Here is a 19,849-nt window from a genome sequence, read left to right as displayed (position 1 = left end):
AGAGGGTTGTTTTATATCCAGTCTGTGTGCAAGAGGATTGTTTTATTTCCAGTCTGTGTGCCAGAGGATTCTTTTATTTCCAGTCTGTGTGCCAGAGGTTTGTTTTATATCCAGTCTGTGAGGCAGAGGATTGTTTTATATCCAGTCTGTGAAGCAGAGGATTGTTTTATATCCAGTCTGTGTGGCAGAGGGTTGTTTTATTTCTAGTCTGTGTGCCAGAGGATTGTTTTATATCCAGTCTGTGTTGCGGAGGATTGTTTTATATCCAGTCTGTGTGACAGAGGATTGTTTTATATCCAGTCTGTGAAGCAGAGGGTTGTTTTATATCCAGTCTGTGTGCCAGAGGATTGTTTTATTTCCAGTCTGTGTGCCAGAGGATTGTTTTATATCCAGTCTGTGTTGCGGAGGATTGTTTTATATCCAGTCTGTGTGACAGAGGATTGTTTTATTTCCAGTCTGTGAAGCAGAGGGTTGTTTTATATCCAGTCTGTGAAGCAGAGGATTGTTTTATTTCCAGTCTGTGAAGCAGAGGGTTGTTTTATTTCTAGTCTGTGTGCCAGAGGATTGTTTTATTTCCAGTCTGTGTGACAGAGGATTGTTTTATTTCCAGTCTGTGTGACAGAGGATTGTTTTATTTCCAGTCTGTGTGCCAGAGTATTGTTTTATTTCCAGTCTGTGTGACAGAGGATTGTTTTATTTCCAGTCTGTGTGACAGAGGATTGTTTTATTTCCAGTCTGTGTGCCAGAGTATTGTTTTATTTCCAGTCTGTGTGACAGAGGATTGTTTTATTTCCAGTCTGTGTGACAGAGGATTGTTTTATATCCAGTCTGTGTGCCAGAGTATTGTTTTAATTCCAGTCTGTGTGACAGAGGATTGTTTTATTTCCAGTCTGTGTGCCAGAGTATTGTTTTATATCCAGTCTGTGTGACAGAGGATTGTTTTATTTCCAGTCTGTGTGCCAGAGGATTGTTTTATATCCAGTCTGTGTGCCAGAGGATTGTTTTATATCCAGTCTGTGTGGCAGAGGGTTGTTTTATTTCTAGTCTGTGTGCCAGAGGATTGTTTTATTTCCAGTCTGTGTGCCAGAGGATTGTTTTATTTCCAGTCTGTGTGCCAGAGTATTGTTTTATATCCAGTCTGTGTGCCAGAGGATTGTTTTATTTCCAGTCTGTGTGCCAGAGGATTGTTTTATATCCAGTCTGTGTGCCAGAGGATTGTTTTATATCAGGTCTGTGTGCCAGAGGATTGTTTTATTTCCAGTCTGTGAAGCTGAGGGTTGTTTTATATCCAGTCTGTGTGCCAGAGGATTGTTTTATTTCCAGTCTGTGTGCCAGAGGATTGTTTTATTTCCAGTCTGTGTGCCAGAGGATTGTTTTATATCCAGTCTGTGTGCCAGAGGATTGTTTTATATCCAGTCTGTGAGGCAGAGGATTGTTTTATATCCAGTCTGTGAAGCAGAGGGTTGTTTTATATCCAGTCTGTGTGCAAGAGGATTGTTTTATTTCCAGTCTGTGTGCCAGAGGATTGTTTTATATCCAGTCTGTGTGCCAGAGGATTGTTTTATATCCAGTCTGTGAAGCAGAGGGTTGTTTTATATCCAGTCTGTGTGCCAGAGGATTGTTTTATATCCAGTCTGTGTGCCAGAGGATTGTTTTATATCCAGTCTGTGTGCCAGAGGATTGTTTTATTTCCAGTCTGTGTGCCAGAGGATTGTTTTATATCCAGTCTGTGTGCCAGAGGATCGTTTTATATCCAGTCTGTGAAGCAGAGGGTTGTTTTATATCCAGTCTGTGTGCCAGAGGATTGTTTTATTTCCAGTCTGTGTGCCAGAGGATTGTTTTATATCCAGTCTGTGAAGCAGAGGGTTGTTTTATATCCAGTCTGTGTGCCAGAGGATTGTTTTATTTCCAGTCTGTGTGCCAGAGAATTGTTTTATATCCAGTCTGTGTGCCAGAGGATTGTTTTATATCCAGTCTGTGTGCCAGAGGATTGTTTTATTTCCAGTCTGTGTGCCAGAGGATTGTTTTATATCCAGTCTGTGTGCCAAAGGATCGTTTTATATCCAGTCTGTGAAGCAGAGGGTTGTTTTATATCCAGTCTGTGTGCCAGAGGATTGTTTTATTTCCAGTCTGTGTGCCAGAGGATTGTTTTATTTCCAGTCTGTGTGCCAGAGGTTTGTTTTATATCCAGTCTGTGAGGCAGAGGATTGTTTTATATCCAGGCTGTGTTGCGGAGGATTGTTTTATATCCAGTCTGTGAAGCAGAGGGTTGTTTTATATCCAGTCTGTGAAGCAGAGGGTTGTTTTATATCCAGTCTGTGTGCCAGAGGATTGTTTTATTTCCAGTCTGTGTGCCAGAGGTTTGTTTTATATCCAGTCTGTGAGGCAGAGGATTGTTTTATATCCAGGCTGTGTTGCGGAGGATTGTTTTATATCCAGTCTGTGAAGCAGAGGGTTGTTTTATATCCAGTCTGTGAAGCAGAGGGTTGTTTTATATCCAGTCTGTGTGCCAGAGGATTGTTTTATATCCAGTATTTGTGCCAGAGGATTGTTTTATATCCAGTCTGTGTGCCAGAGGATTGTTTTATATCCAGTCTGTGTGCCAGAGGATTGTTTTATATCCAGTCTGTGAGGCAGAGGATTGTTTTATATCCAGTCTGTGTGACGGAGGAATGTTTTATATCCAGTCTGTGAGGCGGAGGATTGTTTTATATCCAGTCTGTGTGACGGAGGATTGTTTTATATCCAGTCTGTGAGGCAGAGGCTTGTTTTATATCCAGTCTGTGAGGCAGAGGATTGTTTTATATCCAGTCTGTGAGGCAGAGGATTGTTTTATATCCAGTCTGTGAAGCAGAGGGTTGTTTTATATCCAGTCTGTGTGCCAGAGGATTGTTTTATTTCCAGTCTGTGTGCCAGAGGATTGTTTTATATCCAGTCTGTGTGCCAGAGGATTTTTTTTATATCCAGTCTGTGTGGCGGAGGATTGTTTTATATCCAGTCTTTGTGACAGAGGATTGTTTAATATCCAGTCTGTGAGGCAGAGGATTGTTTTATATCCAGTCTGTGAAGCGGAGGATTGTTTTATATCCAGTCTGTGTGACAGAGGATTGTTTTATATCCAGTCTGTGAGGCAGAGGATTGTTTTATATCCAGTCTGTGAAGCAGAGGGTTGTTTTATATCCAGTCTGTGTGCCAGAAGATTGTTTTATTTCCAGTCTGTGTGCCAGAGGATTGTTTTATATCCAGTCTGTGTGGCGGAGGATTGTTTTATTTCCAGTCTGTGTGACAGAGGATTGTTTTATTTCCAGTCTGTGTGCCAGAGTATTGTTTTATTTCCAGTCTGTGTGACAGAGGATTGTTTTATTTCCAGTCTGTGTGACAGAGGATTGTTTTATTTCCAGTCTGTGTGCCAGAGTATTGTTTTATTTCCAGTCTGTGTGACAGAGGATTGTTTTATTTCCAGTCTGTGTGACAGAGGATTGTTTTATTTCCAGTCTGTGTGCCAGAGTATTGTTTTATTTCCAGTCTGTGTGACAGAGGATTGTTTTATTTCCAGTCTGTGTGACAGAGGATTGTTTTATATCCAGTCTGTGTGCCAGAGTATTGTTTTAATTCCAGTCTGTGTGACAGAGGATTGTTTTATTTCCAGTCTGTGTGCCAGAGTATTGTTTTATATCCAGTCTGTGTGACAGAGGATTGTTTTATTTCCAGTCTGTGTGCCAGAGGATTGTTTTATATCCAGTCTGTGTGCCAGAGGATTGTTTTATATCCAGTCTGTGTGGCAGAGGGTTGTTTTATTTCTAGTCTGTGTGCCAGAGGATTGTTTTATTTCCAGTCTGTGTGCCAGAGGATTGTTTTATTTCCAGTCTGTGTGCCAGAGTATTGTTTTATATCCAGTCTGTGTGCCAGAGGATTGTTTTATTTCCAGTCTGTGTGCCAGAGGATTGTTTTATATCCAGTCTGTGTGCCAGAGGATTGTTTTATATCAGGTCTGTGTGCCAGAGGATTGTTTTATTTCCAGTCTGTGAAGCTGAGGGTTGTTTTATATCCAGTCTGTGTGCCAGAGGATTGTTTTATTTCCAGTCTGTGTGCCAGAGGATTGTTTTATTTCCAGTCTGTGTGCCAGAGGATTGTTTTATATCCAGTCTGTGTGCCAGAGGATTGTTTTATATCCAGTCTGTGAGGCAGAGGATTGTTTTATATCCAGTCTGTGAAGCAGAGGGTTGTTTTATATCCAGTCTGTGTGCAAGAGGATTGTTTTATTTCCAGTCTGTGTGCCAGAGGATTGTTTTATATCCAGTCTGTGTGCCAGAGGATTGTTTTATATCCAGTCTGTGAAGCAGAGGGTTGTTTTATATCCAGTCTGTGTGCCAGAGGATTGTTTTATTTCCAGTCTGTGTGCCAGAGAATTGTTTTATATCCAGTCTGTGTGCCAGAGGATTGTTTTATATCCAGTCTGTGTGCCAGAGGATTGTTTTATTTCCAGTCTGTGTGCCAGAGGATTGTTTTATATCCAGTCTGTGTGCCAGAGGATCGTTTTATATCCAGTCTGTGAAGCAGAGGGTTGTTTTATATCCAGTCTGTGTGCCAGAGGATTGTTTTATTTCCAGTCTGTGTGCCAGAGGATTGTTTTATATCCAGTCTGTGAAGCAGAGGGTTGTTTTATATCCAGTCTGTGTGCCAGAGGATAGTTTTATTTCCAGTCTGTGTGCCAGAGAATTGTTTTATATCCAGTCTGTGTGCCAGAGGATTGTTTTATATCCAGTCTGTGTGCCAGAGGATTGTTTTATTTCCAGTCTGTGTGCCAGAGGATTGTTTTATATCCAGTCTGTGTGCCAGAGGATCGTTTTATATCCAGTCTGTGAAGCAGAGGGTTGTTTTATATCCAGTCTGTGTGCCAGAGGATTGTTTTATTTCCAGTCTGTGTGCCAGAGGATTGTTTTATTTCCAGTCTGTGTGCCAGAGGTTTGTTTTATATCCAGTCTGTGAGGCAGAGGATTGTTTTATATCCAGGCTGTGTTGCGGAGGATTGTTTTATATCCAGTCTGTGAAGCAGAGGGTTGTTTTATATCCAGTCTGTGAAGCAGAGGGTTGTTTTATATCCAGTCTGTGTGCCAGAGGATTGTTTTATTTCCAGTCTGTGTGCCAGAGGTTTGTTTTATATCCAGTCTGTGAGGCAGAGGATTGTTTTATATCCAGGCTGTGTTGCGGAGGATTGTTTTATATCCAGTCTGTGAAGCAGAGGGTTGTTTTATATCCAGTCTGTGAAGCAGAGGGTTGTTTTATATCCAGTCTGTGTGCCAGAGGATTGTTTTATATCCAGTATTTGTGCCAGAGGATTGTTTTATATCCAGTCTGTGTGCCAGAGGATTGTTTTATATCCAGTCTGTGTGCCAGAGGATTGTTTTATATCCAGTCTGTGAGGCAGAGGATTGTTTTATATCCAGTCTGTGTGACGGAGGAATGTTTTATATCCAGTCTGTGAGGCGGAGGATTGTTTTATATCCAGTCTGTGTGACGGAGGATTGTTTTATATCCAGTCTGTGAGGCAGAGGCTTGTTTTATATCCAGTCTGTGAGGCAGAGGATTGTTTTATATCCAGTCTGTGAGGCAGAGGATTGTTTTATATCCAGTCTGTGAAGCAGAGGGTTGTTTTATATCCAGTCTGTGTGCCAGAGGATTGTTTTATTTCCAGTCTGTGTGCCAGAGGATTGTTTTATATCCAGTCTGTGTGCCAGAGGATTTTTTTTATATCCAGTCTGTGTGGCGGAGGATTGTTTTATATCCAGTCTTTGTGACAGAGGATTGTTTAATATCCAGTCTGTGAGGCAGAGGATTGTTTTATATCCAGTCTGTGAAGCGGAGGATTGTTTTATATCCAGTCTGTGTGACAGAGGATTGTTTTATATCCAGTCTGTGAGGCAGAGGATTGTTTTATATCCAGTCTGTGAAGCAGAGGGTTGTTTTATATCCAGTCTGTGTGCCAGAGGATTGTTTTATTTCCAGTCTGTGTGCCAGAGGATTGTTTTATATCCAGTCTGTGTGGCGGAGGATTGTTTTATTTCCAGTCTGTGTGACAGAGGATTGTTTTATTTCCAGTCTGTGTGCCAGAGTATTGTTTTATTTCCAGTCTGTGTGACAGAGGATTGTTTTATTTCCAGTCTGTGTGACAGAGGATTGTTTTATTTCCAGTCTGTGTGCCAGAGTATTGTTTTAATTCCAGTCTGTGTGACAGAGGATTGTTTTATTTCCAGTCTGTGTGCCAGAGTATTGTTTTATATCCAGTCTGTGTGACAGAGGATTGTTTTATTTCCAGTCTGTGTGCCAGAGGATTGTTTTATATCCAGTCTGTGTGCCAGAGGATTGTTTTATATCCAGTCTGTGTGGCAGAGGGTTGTTTTATTTCTAGTCTGTGTGCCAGAGGATTGTTTTATTTCCAGTCTGTGTGACAGAGGATTGTTTTATTTCCAGTCTGTGTGCCAGAGTATTGTTTTATATCCAGTCTGTGTGCCAGAGGATTGTTTTATTTCCAGTCTGTGTGCCAGAGGATTGTTTTATATCCAGTCTGTGTGCCAGAGGATTGTTTTATATCCAGTCTGTGTGCCAGAGGATTGTTTTATTTCCAGTCTGTGAAGCTGAGGGTTGTTTTATATCCAGTCTGTGTGCCAGAGGATTGTTTTATTTCCAGTCTGTGTGCCAGAGGATTGTTTTATTTCCAGTCTGTGTGCCAGAGGTTTGTTTTATATCCAGTCTGTGAGGCAGAGGATTGTTTTATATCCAGTCTGTGAAGCAGAGGATTGTTTTATATCCAGTCTGTGTGGCAGAGGGTTGTTTTATTTCTAGTCTGTGTGCCAGAGGATTGTTTTATTTCCAGTCTGTGTGCCAAATGATTGTTTTATTTCCAGTCTGTGTGCCAGAGGATTGTTTTATATCCAGTCTGTGTGCCAGAGGATTGTTTTATATCCAGTCTGTGAGGCAGAGGATTGTTTTATATCCAGTCTGTGAAGCAGAGGGTTGTTTTATATCCAGTCTGTGTGCAAGAGGATTGTTTTATTTCCAGTCTGTGTGCCAGAGGATTGTTTTATATCCAGTCTGTGTGCCAGAGGATTGTTTTATATCCAGTCTGTGAAGCAGAGGGTTGTTTTATATCCAGTCTGTGTGCCAGAGGATTGTTTTATTTCCAGTCTGTGCGCCAGAGAATTGTTTTATATCCAGTCTGTGTGCCAGAGGATTGTTTTATATCCAGTCTGTGTGCCAGAGGATTGTTTTATTTCCAGTCTGTGTGCCAGAGGATTGTTTTATATCCAGTCTGTGTGCCAGAGGATCGTTTTATATCCAGTCTGTGAAGCAGAGGGTTGTTTTATATCCAGTCTGTGTGCCAGAGGATTGTTTTATTTCCAGTCTGTGTGCCAGAGGATTGTTTTATTTCCAGTCTGTGTGCCAGAGGTTTGTTTTATATCCAGTCTGTGAGGCAGAGGATTGTTTTATATCCAGGCTGTGTTGCGGAGGATTGTTTTATATCCAGTCTGTGAAGCAGAGGGTTGTTTTATATCCAGTCTGTGAAGCAGAGGGTTGTTTTATATCCAGTCTGTGTGCCAGAGGATTGTTTTATATCCAGTCTGTGTGCCAGAGGATTGTTTTATATCCAGTCTGTGTGCCAGAGGATTGTTTTATATCCAGTCTGTGTGCCAGAGGATTGTTTTATATCCAGTCTGTGTGCCAGAGGATTGTTTTATATCCAGTCTGTGAGGCAGAGGATTGTTTTATATCCAGTCTGTGTGACGGAGGAATGTTTTATATCCAGTCTGTGAGGCGGAGGATTGTTTTATATCCAGTCTGTGAGGCAGAGGCTTGTTTTATATCCAGTCTGTGAGGCAGAGGATTGTTTTATATCCAGTCTGTGAGGCAGAGGATTGTTTTATATCCAGTCTGTGAAGCAAAGGGTTGTTTTATATCCAGTCTGTGTGCCAGAGGATTGTTTTATTTCCAGTCTGTGTGCCAGAGGATTGTTTTATATCCAGTCTGTGTGCCAGAGGATTGTTTTAAATCCAGTCTGTGTGGCGGAGGATTGTTTTATATCCAGTCTGTGTGACAGAGGATTGTTTAATGTCCAGTCTGTGAGGCAGAGGATTGTTTTATATCCAGTCTGTGAAGCAGAGGATTGTTTTATATCCAGTCTGTGTGACAGAGGATTGTTTTATATCCAGTCTGTGTGACAGAGGATTGTTTTATATCCAGTCTGTGTTGCGGAGGATTGTTTTATATCCAGTCTGTGAGGCAGAGGATTGTTTTATATCCAGTCTGTGTTGCGGAGGATTGTTTTATATCCAGTCTGTGTGCCAGAGGATTGTTTTATATCCAGTCTGTGAAGCAGAGGGTTGTTTTATATCCAGTCTGTGTGACAGAGGATTGTTTTATATCCAGTCTGTGTGACAGAGGATTGTTTTATATCCAGTCTGTGTGACAGAGGATTGTTTTATATCCAGTCTGTGTGACAGAGGATTGTTTCAAGGGTAGATGGAGCTGCATATCCTAGAGGCACACAATTTACTCCCTCCCCCTCTCGCTTTCTCTTCTTTCTACAACAACTGCCTGCCCTCCTTTTGGTTCTTCACTTCATTTGTGTCTTTGTGTGGAGTGTCTGTGTGTGTTGTAGAATTTATTTGATATTTTACTAGGTGCTCCTATCCAGAGCAATTAGAGTTTAGTACCTTGCTCAAGGACACGTCAACAGATGTATCACCTGGTCAGCTCAGGGATTCGACCCAGCAACATTTCGGTTACAGGCCCAATGCTCTTAAGAGCCAGGCTACCTGTAGCCCTAGTTAAACAGTGGCTACACTACCCTCTCACCAACAACTGTGTTACTGCAGCAGTGTGCACACATGCACACACACACACACACGTCATCAGCTCACAACATCTGGAGAAATTAGGAGCCACACAGAACTGAATTGCAGGATTTGCATCTCATTTTACTACTGTGTTTGAGATGGTGTGGGGTTTTTGGCCGATGATTACCTCCGTGTCACACAAAAACTGTCGTGAGGAAGACAGCATGGAATTGGCCCAGGTTTAGATGCACGTGACAACTTAATATACAGGATGCCTCCGCTCTCTCTCTGCTCTCTCTCTGCCTTACTCACTGGCTCAATAGGAGGAGGTTCCCTTGGTTGTTCTGTAACACACACACACCCACACACAGGCTCCAGTGGATGACCTACAAAATGGTGGTCAAGACAGGCTTTATGTGGCCACTGAAAGGAGGAGAGGTCTGATTAGAGGGTGAGAGAGAGTTCAATGTTTCTGTATGCCAGTAGACTGGGGTTAAATTGGCCTCTAGACAGTTCCATTGAGCTTTAAGACGGGACCGAGGTGGGTTCAATGGAGATGTAGTCATTCCAATGGCTGTGTGGTAAACTACACTTCAATGGATGTGTGGTAAACTACAGTTCAATGGCTGTGTGGTAAACTACACTTTAATGGATGTGTGGTAAACTACACTTCAATGGCTGTGTGGTAAACTACACGTCAATGGCTGTGTGGTAAACTACACTTCAATGGCTGTGTGGTAAACTACACTTCAATGGCTGTGTGGTAAACTACACTTCAATGGCTGTGTGGTAAACTACACTTCAATGGCTGTGTGGTAAACTACACTTCAATGGCTGTGTGGTAAACTACACTTCAATGGATGTGTGGTAAACTACAGTTCAATGGCTGTGTGGTAAACTACACTTTAATGGATGTGTGGTAAACTACACTTCAATGGCTGTGTGGTAAACTACACGTCAATGGCTGTGTGGTAAACTACACTTCAATGGCTGTGTGGTAAACTACACTTCAATGGCTGTGTGGTAAACTACACTTCAATGGCTGTGTGGTAAACTACACTTCAATGGCTGTGTGGTAAACTACACTTCAATGGCTGTGTGGTAAACTACACTTCAATGGATGTGTGGTAAACTACAGTTCAATGGCTGTGTGGTAAACTACACTTCAATGGCTGTGTGGTAAACTACACTTCAATGGCTGTGTGGTAAACTACACTTCAATGGCTGTGTGGTAAACTACACTTTAATGGCTGTGTGGTAAACTACACTTCAATGGATGTGTGGTAAACTACACTTCAATGGCTGTGTGGTAAACTACAGTTAAATGGCTGTGTGGTAAACTACACTTCAATGGATGTGTGGTAAACTACACTTCAATGGCTGTGTGGTAAACTACACTTCAATGGCTGTGTGGTAAACTACAGTTCAATGGCTGTGTGGTAAACTACACTTTAATGGCTTTGTGGTAAACTACAGTTCAATGGCTGTGTGGTAAACTACAGTTAAATGGCTGTGTGGTAAACTACACTTTAATGGCTGTGTGGTAAACTACAGTTCAATGGCTGTGTGGTAAACTACACTTCAATGGCTGTGTGGTAAACTACACTTTAATGGCTGTGTGGTAAACTACACTTTAATGGCTGTGTGGTAAACTACACTTTAATGGCTGTGTGGTAAACTACAGTTAAATGGCTGTGTGGTAAACTACACTTCAATGGCTGTGTGGTAAACTACAATTCAATGGCTCTATGTGTTGGAGCTTGTGGTAAGAGGAGGGCCAGTGCATGTATCTGTTCAGATGCCTCTCAGGGGCCATACACAGGCCACAGACCTGCAGGTCGCAGGCTCATAAAAGCAGGCTCCTGCCAGTAGGAGATGAATCGCACATAGTCCTCCATGCTGTTAAACCAATCCCCTCACTCCACCTCACCACCTGACCTCCCATTCAACCAACAGCACAGCAGCAAGTTCAACTTGATGAAAACCTGAGAGAGAGTTATACTATGCATCCCTGGCTGATATTCTCCTATTTATTCACATCAGAATAAATAAACACCATGTAAAGCATCTGCTTGAAACTGAACTACTTTATTGATGAAAATCAGTTTCACCACTTGAGATGTGCCTTGGGATTTGTTTAGATTTCCAAGCAATGTAAACTAGACCACTACCAAAGACCACCTTCATCTATCAGAACGTAGAAACAATTTATATATTACCATTTATTCTCCTCAAACACCCCATTACAGACAAAGGGAAAGTCTATGTGTGAAGTCTATAAATGGTTGTGTGTGTAATGGTTGTTCGTAGTGCAAAAATTAACCTTTCTGGGCCTGGCATAGGGACCCACAACCCCTGGTAATAACCCTGATAAACAGTAAACACCTTACTTTTTTCTTTACTCTCTCTCTCTCTCTCTCTCTCTCTCTCTCTCTCTCTCTCTCTCTCTCTCTCTCTCTCTCTCTCTCTCTCTCTCTCTCTCTCTCTCTCTCTCTCTCTCTCTCTCTCTCTCTCTCTCTCTCTCTCTCTCTCTCTCCCTTTCTCTCTTTCTCTCATTCTCTCATTCTCTCATTCTCTCTCTCTCTCTCTCTGGGAAACATGTGTTTCCATTGCCAAAGCAAGTGAAATAAACAATCAACAAAAGTGAGAAGAAATAAATGTAATTAACAGAAAACATTGCCCCCACAAAGGCTTGAAAGAAATGTGAAGTGTTATAGTATCAGCTATATCCATTGTTTTTATAAATGTGCAAATTGTTGTAAAAATAGCAGGGGGAGATAAATAAACAGATACATATTCGTGGTGTTTATAATGTTGTTTGTTCTGCACTGGTTGCCATTTCCTCATGGCAACAGGACACAAATCTTGCTGCTTTGATGGCACACTGCGGTATTTCACCTAACAGATATGGTAGCTTCTTTTCAAATTCTTTGTGGGTCTGTGTAATCTGAGGGAAATATGTATCTCTAGTATGGTCATACATTTGGCAGCAGGTTGGGAAGTGCAGCTCGGTTTCCACCTCATTTTGTGGGCAGTGTGCACATAGCCTGTCTTCTCTTAAGAGCCAGGTTCGCCTGTGGCGGCCTATCTCAAAAGCAAGGCTATGCTCAATGAGTCAAGGATTTTATTAATTTTGGGTCAGTCACCGTGGTCAGGTATTCTGCCACTATGTACTCTATGTTTCTCTCTCTCTTTCACTCTTTCTCTCTCTAGCCATCGCTCTCTCCATGATCTCTCTTTGTGTGTGTGTCTCTCACTCTTCCTCCATCTCTCACTCTTCCTCCCTCCATCGCACCAGCCCAGATTCAGGGCTGTTTTTTATTGTCGCACACAAATTGGTCTGGGACTCTCCAGGGGCCTATCTGAGCTCCGTACAGCTCACATTTTCTTCTCTTTCATTAAATTTAAAATAGAACCTGTCTCTGGAGAGAGTGAGAGAATGAGAGAATGAGAGAGAGAGAGAGGGAGAGAGAGAGGGAGAGAGAGAGGGAGAGAGAGAGGGAGAGAGAGAGAGAGAGAGGGAGAGAGAGCACTGGTTAAAGGATTTTTAAGCCTTGTGACAATTGAACCATGGATTGTGTATGTGTGCCATTCAGAGGATGAATGGGTAAGCGAAAATATTTAAGTGTCTTTGAACACGGTATGTTAATAGGAGCCAGGTGCACCTGTTTGAGTGTCAAGAACTCCAACGCTGCTGGGTTTTTCATGCTCAACATTTTCCTGTGTGTATCAAGAATGGTCCACCCCCCAAAGGACATCCGGGCCAACTTGACACAACTGTGGGAAGCATTGGAGTCAACATTGGCCAGCATCCCTGTGGAATGCTTTCAACACCTTGTAGAGTTCATGCCCTGATGAATTGAGGCTGTTCTGACAAAAGGGGGTGGAACTCAATATTAGGAAGGTGTTCTTAATATTTTGTACACTCAGTGTACATACAAGGAGTACCGGTACCGAGTCAATGTGCAGGGGTACAAGGTAATTGAGGTAATATGTACGTGTAGGTAGGGATAAAAGTGTCTAAGCATTTAGGATAGATAATAAACAGAGTAGCAACGAAGTATGTGTGAAACAGTGAGAAAGTGTGTGTGTGTGTGTGTGTGTGTGTTGGAGTGTCAGTGAGTGTGCATAGAGCTGGTGTCAAGGGGGTCAATGCAAATAGTCAGGGTAGCCATTTGATTAACGGTTCAGCAGTCTTATGGCTTGGGGGTAGAAGCTGTTCAGCAGTCTTATGGCTTGGGGGTAGAAGCTGTTCAGCAGTCTTATGGCTTGGGGGTAGAAGCTGTTCAGCAGTCTTATGGCTTGGGGGTAGAAGCTGTTCAGCAGTCTTATGGCTTGGGGGTAGAAGCTGTTCAGCAGTCTTATGGCTTGGGGGTAGAAGCTGTTCAGCAGTCTGATGGTTTGGGGGTAGAAGCTGTTCAGCAGTCTTATGGCTTGGGGGTAGAAGCTGTTCAGCAGTCTTATGGCTTGGGGGTAGAAGCTGTTCAGCAGTCTTATGGCTTGGGGGTAGAAGCTGTTCAGCAGTCTTATGGCTTGGGGGTAGAACCTGTTCAGCAGTCTTATGGCTTGGGGGTAGAAGCTGTTCAGCAGTCTAATGACTTGGGGGTAGAAGCTGTTCAGCAGTCTAATGACTTGGGGGTAGAAGCTGTTCAGCAGTCTTATGGCTTGGGGGTAGAAGCTGTTCAGCAGTCTTATGGCTTGGGGGTAGAAGCTGTTCAGCAGTCTTATGGCTTGGGGGTAGAAGCTGTTCAGCAGTCTTATGGCTTGGGGGTAGAAGCTGTTCAGCAGTCTTATGGCTTGGGGGTAGAAACTGTTCAGCAGTCTTATGGCTTGGGGGTAGAAGCTGTTCAGCAGTCTTATGGCTTGGGGGTAGAAGCTGTTCAGCAGTCTTATGGCTTGGAGGTAGAAGCTGTTCAGCAGTCTTATGGCTTGGAGGTAGAAGCTGTTCAGCATTCTTATGGCTTGGGGGTAGAAGCTGTTCAGCAGTCTTATGGCTTGGGGGTAGAAGCTGTTCAGCAGTCTTATGGCTTGGGGGTAGAAGCTGTTCAGCAGTCTTATGGCTTGGGGGTAGAAACTGTTCAGCAGTCTTATGGCTTGGGGGTAGAAGCTGTTCAGCAGTCTTATGGCTTGGGGGTAGAAGCTGTTCAGCAGTCTTATGGCTTGGGGGTAGAAGCTGTTCAGCAGTCTTATGGCTTGGGGGTAGAAGCTGTTCAGCAGTCTTATGGCTTGGGGGTAGAAGCTGTTCAGCAGTCTTATGGCTTGGGGGTAGAAGCTGTTCAGCAGTCTTATGGCTTGGGGGTAGAAGCTGTTCAGCAGTCTTATGGCTTGGGGGTAGAAGCTGTTCAGCAGTCTTATGGCTTGGGGGTAGAAGCTGTTCAGCAGTCTTATGGCTTGGGGGTAGAAGCTGTTCAGCAGTCTTATGGCTTGGGGGTAGAAGCTGTTCAGCAGTCTTATGGCTTGGGGGTAGAAGCTGTTCAGCAGTCTTATGGCTTGGGGGTAGAAGCTGTTCAGCAGTCTTATGGCTTGGGGGTAGAAGCTGTTCAGCAGTCTTATGGCTTGGGGGTAGAAGCTGTTCAGCAGTCTTATGGCTTGGGGGTAGAAGCTGTTCAGCAGTCTGATGGTTTGGGGGTAGAAGCTGTTCAGCAGTCTTATGGCTTGGGGGTAGAAGCTGTTCAGCAGTCTTATGGCTTGGGGGTAGAAGCTGTTCAGCAGTCTTATGGCTTGGGGGTAGAAGCTGTTCAGCAGTCTAATGACTTGGGGGTAGAAGCTGTTCAGCAGTCTAATGACTTGGGGGTAGAAGATGTTCAGCAGTCTTATGGCTTGGGGGTAGAAGCTGTTCAGCAGTCTTATGGCTTGGGGGTAGAAGCTGTTCAGCAGTCTTATGGCTTGGGGGTAGAAGCTGTTCAGCAGTCTTATGGCTTGGGGGTAGAAGCTGTTCAGCAGTCTTATGGCTTGGGGGTAGAAACTGTTCAGCAGTCTTATGGCTTGGGGGTAGAAGCTGTTCAGCAGTCTTATGGCTTAGGGGTAGAAGCTGTTCAGCAGTCTTATGGCTTGGAGGTAGAAGCTGTTCAGCAGTCTTATGGCTTGGAGGTAGAAGCTGTTCAGCAGTCTTATGGCTTGGGGGTAGAAGCTGTTCAGCAGTCTTATGGCTTGGGGGTAGAAGCTGTTCAGCAGTCTTATGGCTTGGGGGTAGAAGCTGTTCAGCAGTCTTATGGCTTGGGGGTAGAAACTGTTCAGCAGTCTTATGGCTTGGGGGTAGAAGCTGTTCAGCAGTCTTATGGCTTGGGGGTAGAAGCTGTTCAGCAGTCTTATGGCTTGGGGGTAGAAGCTGTTCAGCAGTCTTATGGCTTGGGGGTAGAAGCTGTTCAGCAGTCTTATGGCTTGGGGGTAGAAGCTGTTCAGCAGTCTTATGGCTTGGGGGTAGAAGCTGTTCAGCAGTCTTATGGCTTGGGGGTAGAAGCTGTTCAGCAGTCTTATGGCTTGGAGGTAGAAGCTGTTCAGCAGTCTTATGGCTTGGGGGTAGAAGCTGTTCAGCAGTCTTATGGCTTGGGGGTAGAAGCTGTTCAGCAGTCTTATGGCTTGGGGGTAGAAGCTGTTCAGCAGTCTTATGGCTTGGGGGTAGAAGCTGTTCAGCAGTCTTATGGCTTGGGGGTAGAAGCTGTTCAGCAGTCTTATGGCTTGGGGGTAGAAGCTGTTCAGCAGTCTTATGGCTTGGGGGTAGAAGCTGTTCAGCAGTCTTATGGCTTGGAGGTAGAAGCTGTTCAGCAGTCTTATGGCTTGGAGGTAGAAGCTGTTCAGCAGTCTTATGGCTTGGGGGTAGAAGCTGTTCAGCAGTCTTATGGCTTGGGGGTAGAAGCTGTTCAGCAGTCTTATGGCTTGGGGGTAGAAGCTGTTCAGCAGTCTTATGGCTTGGGGGTAGAAACTGTTCAGCAGTCTTATGGCTTGGGGGTAGAAGCTGTTCAGCAGTCTTATGGCTTGGGGGTAGAAGCTGTTCAGCAGTCTTATGGCTTGGGGGTAGAAGCTGTTCAGCAGTCTTATGGCTTGGGGGTAGAAGCTGTTCAGCAGTCTTATGGCTTGGGGGTAGAAGCTGTTCAGCAGTCTTATGGCTTGGGGGTAGAAGCTGTTCAGCAGTCTTATGGCTTGGGGGTAGAAGCTGTTCAGCAGTCTTATGGCTTGGGGGTAGAAGCTGTTCAGCAGTCTTATGGCTTGGGGGTAGAAGCTGTTCAGCAGTCTTATGGCTTGGGGGTAGAAGCTGTTCAGCAGTCTTATGGCTTGGGGGTAGAAGCTGTTCAGCAGTCTTATGGCTTGGGGGTAGAAGCTGTTCAGCAGTCTTATGGCTTGGGGGTAGAAGCTGTTCAGCAGTCTTATGGCTTGGGGGTAGAAGCTGTTCAGCAGTCTTATGGCTTGGAGGTAGAAGCTGTTCAGCAGTCTTATGGCTTGGGGGTAGAAGCTGTTCAGCAGTCTTATGGCTTGGGGGTAGAAACTGTTCAGCAGTCTTATGGCTTGGGGGTAGAAGCTGTTCAGCAGTCTTATGGCTTGGGGGTAGAAGCTGTTCAGCAGTCTTATGGCTTGGGGGTAGAAGCTGTTCAGCAGTCTTATGGCTTGGGGGTAGAAGCTGTTCAGCAGTCTTATGGCTTGGGGGTAGAAGCTGTTCAGCAGTCTTATGGCTTGGGGGTAGAAGCTGTTCAGCAGTCTTATGGCTTGGGGGTAGAAGCTGTTCAGCAGTCTTATGGCTTGGGGGTAGAAGCTGTTCAGCAGTCTTATGGCTTGGGGGTAGAAGCTGTTCAGCAGTCTTATGGCTTGGGGGTAGAAGCTGTTCAGCAGTCTTATGGCTTGGGGGTAGAAGCTGTTCAGCAGTCTTATGGCTTGGGGGTAGAAGCTGTTCAGCAGTCTTATGGCTTGGGGGTAGAAGCTGTTCAGCAGTCTTATGGCTTGGGGGTAGAAGCTGTTCAGCAGTCTTATGGCTTGGGGGTAGAAGCTGTTCAGCAGTCTTATGGCTTGGGGGTAGAAGCTGTTCAGCAGTCTTATGGCTTGGGGGTAGAAGCTGTTCAGCAGTCTTATGGCTTGGGGGTAGAAGCTGTTCAGCAGTCTTATGGCTTGGGGGTAGAAGCTGTTCAAGAGCGTTTTGGTCCCAGACTTGGCAGTCTGGTACCACTTGCCGTGTGGTAGTAGAGAGAACGGTCTATGACTTGGGTGGCTGGAGTCTTTGACAATCTTTAGGTTCTTCCTGGTGTAGAGGTCCTGGATGGCAGGGAGCTCGGCCCCAGTGATGTACTGGGCCGTAAACACAACCCTCTGTAGGATAAGTCCCTGCGTCTGAAAACAGAAGATTAGCTGTAGTGAAAGTGAACTAAACGCTGGTCAGAGGGTCAATGAGATGCCTTTCCTGGTTGCCCGTTGCCTCCTGCTGCCCTGCCGTGTCCACCGATTATGCTAATGCTAATTATGCTAGCGACTGCTGGGTATCCGTGTAGCCCAGGGCCAGTCCCATTCAGATGCTTAACCCCAATCTATCTGGCCACTACTGCAACAATACTACTTCAGTATGCAGGATAAACTCTCTACTCAACAGCAGAGACCAGGACCATACACACAATCTGCTAGTCATCAAGACTGTCTCTGTCTCTTTCTCGCTGTCTGTCACCAACCTCTCTCTATCTGTTTCTTCATGCCCCTAGAGATGTGATTGTGTTTGTCTAACTTCTACCCTATTCCCCCCTCTCTCTTTCGTCTCCCTCTCTGTACACCATGTCTCCATAGAGAGTGAGGTGTGCTGTCTGTTCCCTCAGGACCAGACACCAGAGCCAGAGGTTACTACAGCAACACTGATTCTACACCTAGTGTGACCGCAGAGGACAGAATGTTGTTGAATATTTGGGCATATATATTTTTCCATCGTCATACATGTTATTTCTCTCTCTGTCTATGTGAACATCTGTTCATGAAGCCGTCTGTGGTTGTTTTCCAGTAATATTCCTGATGTCACCCAATCCTATAGCAACAGTTGATAGGACTGTATAGTGTGTTCCCTGATGAAGGCCGGAGACTTTTATTAAATTCCTGACCAGAGGTTCATTCCGTACTCGGCTCTCACGCGCTAGAGTGACGACGGTCTTTATATGCTACAACAACATAGAAGTCGTTAATTACTTCTTCGTATAAAGGGAACTTTCTCCTCAAAATAAACACATTTGACTTTTAAATAAGCGGTGCAGATGCCTTTCTGTACTGAGACACCATCTGTCTTGACACCTCGAGTTCTCAGACATGTCAGGAGCAGCTTCGTACAGAACAATCGTCTCCTGTCTCATTCCCGGCAGTGAAGGTTTGTTTTCGCTAAGAAAATAGCAGAGTATTGAAGGTTGAACACAGAAAGGAAAAGAGTACTTGACAAAGTAACAAAGTATAAATCCAGTTTAGGAGGGTTCAGAGTGGTTTGATTGAACCCACTAACCTGATGATCCTGGCTGTCTGACTGGCTCTTTGTGTGTGTGTGTGGTGTGTGTGTGTGTGTGTTTGTTTTTGACCAGAAGTACTCACAAGGATAGTAAAACAAGGACATTTCAGACAAGTGGGGACATTTGGAAAACGTGTCCCCACAGGATATCAGGATATCAATTGCTTGGTCCCCACAAGGAAAGTAAAACAAACGCGTGTGTGTGTGTGTGTGTGTGCGTGCGTAAACAGGATTGTTCCAGTGTCAGCAGGCGGAGCGTGGAGCAGTGATTTGGCTTCCTACAGTGGGAACTGGAGCCTCACAAAGACACCACAAGTACACGCACGCGCATTATCTCTCTCACAAATACACACATACATACACACGCTGGAACAATCCTGTTTGCTTTGTGTTTGTCAGTGAAATCCCCAACCCTCTGAAGCGCACAAACACCAGCCAAGCCCTTCATCTTACCCCATATATAGACACACATTCTCAATCCCCCTCTTTCTGTAATAGGCTTAAATCACACACACACACACACACACACACACACACACACACACACACACACACACACACACACACACACACACACACACACACACACACACACACACACACACACACACACACACACACACACACACACACACACACACACACACACACACACACACTACGACACACTACGAGACACCACCCACTGTCCATAATCAACACCCCAAAGGCACTGGGCTGATGGTGTTAACACCAGTGGGACTGCGCCAAACTGCCTATGTTGATGAGTGTGTGTTTCCACACTGCAGAGACAGCCCAACCAGACTTACAGGGTTTAGAGGGTTCCTTAAGCAGGCTTTACTGATGTACCTCTCCCACCAAATATCAACCTGGAGCACATAACAACCAGCCACTACCCACTAACACTGTGGGGGAAATCTGTAGAGAATGTGAACCAACAGTCCTGGTATCAGAATCTCTACTTATGGTGTGACCTGTTCTCCAGTTGACCCTGTACTGCTTCCTGGTTATGTTTCTGGTGACATCCAGTCTTTTTCCTGTATGTGAAAGTGAAGGATAGGATAGGAGAAATCTCCCTTCTTCCCCCATCCCTTATTTAAAACATAACCAACAGTCATCAATTACCCGTCACTGTTCCACTCACTGCCTCTTTCTCATCCCTCACTTCAGCTGTGCACACACGTACACACACACACACCTCTTCAGCGGCGCCCGGATGCCCCTCTGAGACCAGCTTCTGTTTGCCCAACGCAAGCAGAAAACCCTCCACAAGGACAAACTACACACACACACACACACACACACACACACACACACACACACACACACACACACACACACACACACACACACACACACACACACACACACACACACACACACACACACACACACACACACACACACACACACACACACACACACACAGACACACACACACACACTCACTACGCTCAACACCTCAACTGAATTAATTTTCCCCATCAAGCAGTTCACCAACATGTGGACAGACAGACAGCAGCATGGTATAAATAGAGTGCTTTGACATACTCTTTCT

The sequence above is a fragment of the Salvelinus alpinus genome, chromosome 14, assembly GCF_045679555.1.
Source record: "Salvelinus alpinus chromosome 14, SLU_Salpinus.1, whole genome shotgun sequence".
Lineage (NCBI taxonomy): Eukaryota > Metazoa > Chordata > Actinopteri > Salmoniformes > Salmonidae > Salvelinus > Salvelinus alpinus.
Note: the sequence above shows the minus strand (reverse complement) of the source record.